Source organism: Cydia strobilella, chromosome 19 (genome assembly GCF_947568885.1).
Source record: "Cydia strobilella chromosome 19, ilCydStro3.1, whole genome shotgun sequence".
Classification (NCBI taxonomy): domain Eukaryota; kingdom Metazoa; phylum Arthropoda; class Insecta; order Lepidoptera; family Tortricidae; genus Cydia; species Cydia strobilella.
Window position 1 is genome coordinate 9,179,139 of NC_086059.1, and position 7,779 is coordinate 9,186,917.

Consider the following 7,779-nt stretch of genomic DNA (forward strand, 5'->3'; position numbering starts at 1 on the left):
AATGCCAATCCCTACTAAAATTATTATTCAGCGGTTTAAGCGTGAAGATGAAGAGGTAAGATACAGGCAGTTACTTTCGCATTTATTCGCCCCGAGTTACACACAATGTTTTTCATCACACTTGCGATACAAAAATGAAGTATAAAGACAAAAAACTGTTAATTATAATACTAGAAACTTCATAACTCCCTAGGGAAAACGCTTTTTCTGTAGTTCCCGCTAAGCCTGCGTGCAAATCCACATTTACTGAGCGAGTGTGATGAAAATAATATATGATAATATAAGCTCTCCGAATAGTATTTAGGAAGAGCTCTTAAGCTATAGGTACCCTCTTATAAAACATTAAATATATATAATTACAGATGTATTTCTAATTACCACTGTAAGCTATTTTGCCGTAAACAAATTCTTGTGTAACATGACAGTTCGTTATAAAATTTGCTGTAACGTAATAAGATGCGCGACACGTGGTAGCAATCAATCATCTCCAAACAGTCGCCCCCCAGATAATATTCCAGCAAATTTTCAGCCCTCCCAATGCGATAAATACCGAAAACTCATTGGGACAGCAATTTGAATGTCACGTGTAGGTATTTTCATTGAAAATTGATATCTAAATAACAAACAAAAAAAATGATCTAAGCTCGTGTACGCCTACGTGACTGAAACTTTTTTAACTTTTTAGTATTGCTGTACAATTTTGTGCAGGCGTTGAAAATTTCTTTATTTCTTATAACATGAATATTGAGTAGGTACATACATAGAGACAGTCTCGATAATAAAATATATTTAACAACATCAATTTGATCCCATGTCATAAATAAAAAGATCTCTTATCGTAGGTATTTGCTTAGATTATTTAATAAAATGTTTCCAAGTGTTTAAAAAATCATTTAACAGTAAACAGTAAGCAATATTTGTGAAATATTGCCATGTGTGTCAAGTCAAACTGACTTCGTAAGGATATGTGATTCTAATTTATAAAGGGATAACGATAATTTATCACACAAGACAAGTGTACTTAAGTATTTAAAATTAATGCATAATTTACAATCAGGTACACGATTCCGAATTGGCCCTTAAAATTGATCCTCACAATTTTTGTTACATCCTGTATATTGCTTCCACATAAGATAAAAAGATCTAAAATAAAACAGCGTAAGGTATTGTTAAATTTTATTGTAAAATCACCCAACCCAACTGTAGAATGCTTAATATTAAGTGTTTCGAGGGATGTAGGATTAACGTAGATATTTTCTGAACAGCTCTTTCTCCGTGGTTATTACAGTCAGCCTGCGACAAAACATAATATTTAAAAACCAATACATGTTCAAAAGCTAAAGCGTCAAGTTACTGTACAAATAATACATTTAGAACGTAAGAAGAAAAAATATTTCTTGGAGTCAGAAATTCTGACCCCAGACAGAAGAAATAATTTCACTTATACCTACTCGTATACTAAGAGCTAGCCCCGGAAAATGGCTAGGTAACGATTTATAGAGCAACGTAACCTGTCTACTGTCTAGTTAGTTTTCTATGCTATCCTTGAACATACAAAATAAATTAATAAATGGTACCTGAGCCACCCGCACCCGCGCCCGCTCCTGCGTTGCCTCCTACTCCGGCGCCAAAGCTGAAACCTGCGCCGGCGCTAGCTCCTCCTGAGGATCAAACAACATAAGTTTAAAAAAAACGGTCAAGTGCGAGTCCGTTTAACTCGCTCACCGAGGGTCCCGTAGAACTTTAAATTATCTCATGTAATAATAAACACGAAAGGCTTTTGACCAGAAGTATACTAAGCATATAAATTTGTGAATAGCGCCATCGATTGGCTAACTAATAGGCGTTATCTAATGTAGGTATGTATATTGGTTTTCTTGGGATAATTCTTTATTATGTGAACCGATTTCAACAACTTTTGTTTTGTCTACAGTAAAAAAGTGGATGTTGGAGTTGGCTGACTTTGCTACTATATGAATGACTGATTCTATAAGACGTTGGTTACGTTGAATGGTGCAATAGTAGAGTTATAAGAAAAAAAAGTTGGCAATATTACAAACCTCCTGCATTTCCACCACCACCACTACTGGCACCTGCAATATAAATTATGGATGTTATTATTGCTTTCTGGTACTTTGAACTCATTAGTTGTTTTAACTGCCGCGGGCCCTAAATTTATAATTGCGGTTTTTAGGTACCTACTAATGCTGGAAAAAATTATAAAATAAAACACATCCATTTTTAGTTCCGCTTTAGTATTAGAAGTTACATTGGCTAATTATGTAAATGTAATAGGTAATTATGTAGTAACCTACTGGAAAAAGACGCATGAAAAATCATTTGAAACACGATTTGCGATACACATCTTTAATAATGTATTTGAACGTAAAATGATTGTTCACCTACTTAAGTACCTATCCCAGAAAAACCCGTCTAAATCACATAATTAACTAGAAATCATCGAATTATGGCTGCGGAAATAATCAATATGGAAATTTATAAGTTTTGTATTGCAATGTTTTGCACTAACTTGTGCTATTGTAAGTGTATGCGTAATATTGAAAACCGTCGCCGAACTGACCTGAAGATGTTGACTGCGGTGCTTGATGGCTCTGAAACAGAAAAAAGTAAATAGGTAGGTAAGAAAAAAAGTGTGTTCGTCCTTGTTCTGTTAATATATCTTTCCTATTTGGTTTTACATGACGGTGGATCAAAGATCGACCAGTCCTATTCTTGTAGTATTTGATGGGCAATTGACACCAGCACCTAATAACAGATAAGTAAGATAAGACTACGCGTTAACAGTTTCTACCATTCCCTCATAATTTTGCAAAAGAAAGTAAGTATGCTTGGTAATTGGGCATTTCTATTCAAAACTATACTTGCATTTTAGATTTTGGAATTTTTATATTTTTTCCACCCAGAATCACGAGCTCTTTCGATCCAATACGAGAAAAAAGTGCCACCAAAATTTCATACAATTTTTTCTTGTTTGTTTTGTTACGGTCATAGAAGGTTGTATAGAAATTTTCTATTAGAAAACCGTAACCAAACGACCCAAAAATTTTGGGGACACTTTTTTTCTCTGTAAAAATGGAGAAAGCTCGTGATTCTGAGTAGAAATAATAAAAATTCCTAATTCTAACTAAAACATTTTTGGTACAACTTTAAATATAAATGCCCAATTAGAGTGCGACCGATACGACCCTATTACAATAGGGAATATACGCAAAACTCTGCGTAGGGGGCGCTACTACCACAATCTGAGGGACTATCGCGAAACAAGAAAGTCGAAATTTCGTTATCAAACATCTCTGTCACTTACATATTCGAGCAATAAAGAGGCAGATAGCGAAATTTCGGAATCGCGTTTCTCGGTAGGTCCTTTGTAAACATTCCGCCTTCATGTATCTCTCTCTCAAATTTTTCCTTGTATATTGTTTCTAATTTGTGTTAATTATTAGTTACTGCCTTTACTGTTCTGAGCTATCTTCTTGCCCTGGGCTCCACGGAAGACCAGCGCTGTAGCATATACCTATATGTTAGAGCATATGCTGAGTGGTGTCCATTTGTAGCCTCTATAGCAGCATCAATATTGTAATTATTGCATGTTAGTATAAGCTACTTATAATTTTACGTGTTAGTGTATAAGATCTTCTTCTTTTAAACTTGTATGGTGCTGTATGTAGATTTATACAATAAACGTTTTCTATTATATTCTATCACTGTCATATTTTATTATCTCTGAAAACTTGTCAAAAAACTGTTAAAGACATACTGTGCATGTAAAGTTACTCTATTGTTTATTAAAGGGGCTAGTGCTGCAATCTGGTGGCAGAACATTGCAGTAATATCTACCCCCTATTAGACGTAGACAAAGAAAACAGAACAGCGATAATATTTGAAACTTACACCGCCAATCAGCAGCACAGCGACGAACAGCACCAAGAAGGACTTAAACATGTTGACAGTTAGCTTGTCACTTTGGATTGACACAAGGATCGACGCAGGCGTCGACATTTTATACCGCCCGCAGGGCTATTCCCAACTCAGCCGACGTGGACCTTATTACAATGGTAAAGAATTCATTTTCTATTGAACGACTAAAAGGGAATGACGCGATTGTACGGTGATGATACTGATCAAAGAATATAATACTCACTACTGATGATGGGTGTTTAATAGTCCCACAATTTTACGCTTACTTGTTTCTTTAAATTGTTGTTTACTATTTTTAAGGTCACGGAATTAGAATAATCATGAATATGAACAAGTTTGGGAACAAATCAAATTATTTTATTAAATATTTTGATTTGTGTTTTTTAAGTAGTCACACTACTATAAATAAATTAAAAACTGTAATAGATGTCATATATTAAAGAAAAAAAAATTTTTTCTTTAATATATGACATCTATTACAGTTTTAATCATGAATATGTTTAAATGAAATAGTACACTTACCTAAAAAGCCGACAATGTGCGTGTAGATGTAGACTCCTGAGGGTTCCGTCCATCATATAATTATATAATTTTTGACGTTTTTTACAGGATTTACAAGTGTACTAGAAAGACGTTTAACCGACTGCAAAAATAAAGTACCTACTTAAGAAATTTATTAAATAATTTAATGGCACAAAACACGTTCAGTAGGCCAAGCACATGATTGGCGCGACAGTATCTCGCCGCGAGATAGATTGCCCGTCTTTTTCTTAAGAGGGACGGGTAGTCTATCTCGCGGCGAGATACTGTCGCCCCAATCATGTGCTAGGTAACCTGACAGAAGCTACTAAATTTTTTTTTTTTTTTTTTTAGGAAACAAACAGTCACATACAGATAAGTTTAAACTTGCAGATATACAATAAGACCTATAGTTCCATTAATTATAACATACTGATATTGATAACAAGTAGAAACAGGGCTTGTTCGGCACTGCCTATAAATAGGAAGATACACAGAAGTAACAATTGGATACACAACTAATAAAGTATCTAAGTATCAAACATGCTTACAAACATACATACGTTACATAAGACTATAGAACAATTACAATTTTTTTTTTTTAAAGCAAAGACTGCTATGGAAAAAGTAAGCTCCGCAGACCACTACTATATTTACCGAAAGACAATGAGAAGATATCTAGATTTATGAAATTAACATTGTAATCATGACAGGCTCGTCTAAAAAAAGTATTTTTGGCGAAATTAGATCTACAAAAATCGATATGGAATGTTTGGGGGTGGCGCGTGGGAATACGAGGCAATTTAAAGACAATTTTTTCAAGAAGAGTGGAAGAATCAGTAAGGCCATTTAAGAGTTTATACAGAAACATTTGGTCTATATAAACACGTCGTGTATCTAGTGGCCCTAGACTACGACGAAAATGCATGTCATTACAATGTAGGTAGGTACTCCGCTCCCCTTCAGCCAGTTTTACGATGGTATTCGTTATTCGTAGGTTGTCATAGGACTCATAGTAGGTACACTGTACAGTCGAAGGCAAAAATATCAATCCAGACAAATGGCTCAAAAATATGTAAACACGATTTTATTGTCTAAAGTGTAAGAGCGTACACATATTTTGAAAGTTTGGGAATGTAATATTTATGCCCTTGACTGTAGTTATCCCTTGACTGTAGGTATTATTTATCCAACTAGGCCTAAGCAACACGCAATTTTTAATTGCCAATAACAAACATCATCTTAAACTAATAATCAGTGCAATTTATTAATGTAATTATTATTATTCTTAAAATAAAATATCTCCAGTTTCATAATTATTAAATTACATATACAACTTTTACCTAAGGATTTCAGATTAAAGATTTCAGCTTTGCAAAAAAAAAGTGTATGTGTGTGTAATCTTCACGCGATTGAAGTAAAACTTCTTTGACGATGACGTTTATCGCTATGTTGGCACTTTGACGTGTGTCCTATTGTGCGTGTGTCACTACTGAGGGTTACTTCCGTCAGAATAAAAATCTGAGTTACCCTCTAGCCGCGCCTAAAGGAGTTTTACTTCAAAAAAAACTTACCAAGGACGGAAAATTGATATAGAGCCAGATTCGGATTTAACAACTCGTAACGGTTTTGATCTTAATATGCTACGACCTTGAAGATCGCTCGCTCCGATTGGTCAAAGAGAATTAAGTAGACACAGAGTGCTCACTCCATACATCAGTTTTGTTACCAAAACAACAATTATTTTCGTAGTCGACATCTAATGTCAAGTAGCGGAATTATCAGTACTGCTACTCGACAATAGATGTCGCGACGAACGGAAAGTCTAATGCTCAACGATTTTCAGCTAATATTATAACCGGATTAACCGGAACTATTTTCAACTTCTGCTTATAATATTAGATGTAAATTCGAGACACACGGGACGGGACATCTATTGTCGAGTAGCAGTACTGATAATTCCGCTACTTGACGCTAGATGTCGACTACGAAAATAATAGTAGTTTTGGTAACAAAACTGATGTATGGAGTGAACACTCTATGTCTACTTAATTCTCTTTGGATTGATGCATGCGAAATGAAGCTAAAGTTCTGCGTGAGATGCGCGCCAATAAAAATCGTATCAAAACCACAACAAATTCTTAAACTATACTAGACTTACATTGACCGGGATATAGACCTCAGTCACCCGTGAACAAGATGCATGTAACTGCGTCGAAATATCGGGAGCTCATAAACAATACAAAAGGTAATCACGGTCTATATCCCAGTCAATATAAGTGTAGTGAAACTAACCGTGAATCATTCAAAACTCTTAAATTCTAATTTCCCGTGTTTTCTGTCGGATATTTTCTTTGGGCATAACAATACCGTTTACACTTTACAGTAACAACAACTCGTGACATAAAAATCAACATTAAAGTAGCAATTTAAAATATAATTTGTAGTTAACTCTAATAATGACTACTATTATCTAAAAATAGCGTACTTGTTTGTGTCCATCATACAAGACAATACTTAGTTGCCATTTTTTTTTCTTTTTTACGATCGTAAAACTACCCTATTTGAAAATATGATATATAAGTTATTAAGTAAAAAAAAAAAAAACATTTTTATTTAAATTTTTTATGAATTTTTAAGGTGAATTTAAAAAAATCTAACTTCAAAAATTATAAAAAATTAAAAAAAAAATGTTTTTGTACTTTAAAACTTATAAATCACATGTTTAAATAATGTGAAACAGATACTTACATAAAAATCGAAAAAATAAACACATTTTTTTATATTTATTCAACATAAAACATTTCAGTGGTTGAGCACCCCCTTGTAGTTGTAAAAAAAAGTTACAAAATGTTGTATTTTATCAGCATAATAAGTGTATCAAAATAAGGGGGTGCCCCGTCGGAAAATTTAAAAATAGTAGATTGCCAAGGGATGAAAGGCACTCATTTCGGCCGAGGTATTTTGGCGCTCGAACGCAGTCGATTTCGAATACGAGGAAAGTAAAGCCTGATCAGTAATATATTATCATTGTCAAGAGGGCGCTGTTATTCTCATGTATAGGGTGACAGGTCAGTATAGTATGAAAAAATTAGTTCCAGTGAAATTCCGCAACATGGCGCGTGATCATATATTTCTGGTCAGGCTTTAAAATGCATGTGTTTTTTTTAAAAAACATGACCAAGTATAATTTTTTTTAGTATTTCTTAAGAGTACTTTCAGTTACCAATTTAGGCAAAAGTATCGTTATTTATGGAATGGAGAGTCAAATATCAGAATGGAAATTGTATAACAAATCCATTTAAACTCAAATTTCAACTG

General features: G+C 34.0%; 1 long non-coding RNA gene across 1 annotated transcript; it reads right to left on the reverse strand.

The window, feature by feature from the left end:
• Positions 1–1,043: 1,043 nt before the first annotated feature.
• Positions 1,044–3,989, reverse strand: LOC134749856 (uncharacterized). The gene is made up of 5 exons (XR_010128525.1): positions 3,913–3,989; positions 2,582–2,612; positions 2,061–2,093; positions 1,578–1,661; positions 1,044–1,293 (listed from the first exon to the last, which is right to left on the reverse strand). It is a non-coding gene; the product is annotated as an uncharacterized LOC134749856 (long non-coding RNA).
• Between the last annotated feature and the right edge of the window lie 3,790 nt (positions 3,990–7,779).